The sequence below is a fragment of the Aplysia californica genome, unplaced genomic scaffold (genome assembly GCF_000002075.1).
Source record: "Aplysia californica isolate F4 #8 unplaced genomic scaffold, AplCal3.0 scaffold00325, whole genome shotgun sequence".
Lineage (NCBI taxonomy): Eukaryota > Metazoa > Mollusca > Gastropoda > Aplysiida > Aplysiidae > Aplysia > Aplysia californica.
The window spans coordinates 23,487-25,017 of NW_004797595.1; the positions used below are offsets into that span (position 1 = coordinate 23,487).

The 1,531-nt window shown below is 45.3% G+C and overlaps 1 protein-coding gene across 2 annotated transcripts in view; it reads right to left on the bottom strand.

Annotated features, from left to right (window-relative positions):
- LOC101855270 (inhibitor of growth protein 1 homolog) overlaps nucleotides 1-1,209 on the bottom strand; it is a 10,692-nt gene extending 9,483 nt beyond the window's left edge. Inside the window, exon 1 of one of the 2 annotated variants that reach the window (XM_005102438.3) lies at nucleotides 1,003-1,209. The gene's annotated coding sequence lies outside the window, so the exon portion shown is untranslated. Of the gene's footprint in view, nucleotides 1-524 lie in introns of both variants that reach the window. The other variant, XM_005102437.3, reaches the window with a different exon arrangement.
- Nucleotides 1,210-1,531: the final 322 nt, after the last annotated feature.

Sequence of the window (1,531 nt, forward strand, 5' to 3'; positions counted from 1 at the left end):
TACACACACACACTCACACACACACACACACACACACACACAGAGAGAGAGAGACATACACACGCGCACACACACACAAACACACACGCACACACCCAAATAGAATTCCTTAAAAAGCTTGAACAACTATACTCCACTCACCATCCACTTTGAAACCTATATACACTACGCGTTTGATTGTTATGAAAGTTGAGACGAGAGAAGCGAAAGTACAGCACAGATCAATGATATCGCAAATGTGTGTGCACTTTCAGTTTTCAGTTTTACGGCACTTGCAACTCGATCAGGCCGAATAAGTGTCAAAGATTAATTAAAGTTGTTATTGACAAAGAAAAGAATGGAAGGATGATGAAGACATAATGTTTGATAGGAAAGGAAGAGCAAACCACGCCAGAGCAACCGCCAAAAGACCACTGTATGCGCTCCATGAGCACGATTAACTAACAATCAAATAAAAGTAGGCCGAATCATGACACACCTGTGCAATGATCAGTTCATCACAATAATTATTTAAGACACATTACCGGTCGTTACAGCAGCGGGTACTGGACGCGCCTTTCCTGGTAACACCAGGGGAGATAAACAAGTCACTTGTAGTCCACTGCACTCAAGCAACCCCAGCGCCACAGTATTATTATACAGTCACTGATCTGTTCCCTTGGACTCTGTGGTTCTGAACACTGAACAATCGTAGATTTAGATGTATTATATAATAATCCTGGACAAAGGGTTTTTGTTGATTTCCCCCCTCGACACAGAAGGGTCATCGACCTGTTTTACACAATCCACTGAAAGGGGAATAATTCGTTCCTTTATAACGCACACCTCACAACACGTAATACAATTATTACTTCATCCCCACACCTTTGTCACAGCTCAACACAAAACGGAACTGTTTGGTAAAAACATACTGTAAAAGAAAAATCAGTGGACAACAGTCCTCGTTAACTGATAGAAACTATGATTCATAGATAACGCCTTGAAGAAACTTTACTCACTCACTTGTTCGTTACAGGTACCACAGAAGAAATTCCCTATCTTCTGAATAATAATACATAGTATTTCCACCACTCGCTAAGAAAAAAAAAAGGAACGCGCGTGAGCACGCGAGTATGTGTGCACGGTTTTCGCCCGCGCAAGACAACAAGTCTTGTCTAGCCAGAGTTGATATCGGTCTTTCCCCCCTTTTCTCCCTGTCTGTCTCTCCCTCTCTCTTCTATAAGTTTCTCTCTGTCGCTCTCTCCCCCTCTTCCCTCTCATTGCCCCACGCGAATCCGTGTGTGCCCAGCAGAGGCGGGGCAAAGCGGGGAGCTTGGGTGTCGGTGGAGAGCTCCGCCGGCCGACTGACGTCTGCGAAACTGGTAACGTGAGCCGACTGGGAGACGAGAGGGGCTCGGTTCGAGACCCAGAGAGAGAGGGGCCTGCGTCGAGGGTAATGTGAGAAGCCTGTAACTTGAGAGTTCTTTTGATACTAATTATAATACAGTCCAGCGCTCTGTTCGGCTCTTCGGGACACGGTGGAAGTTTGGGA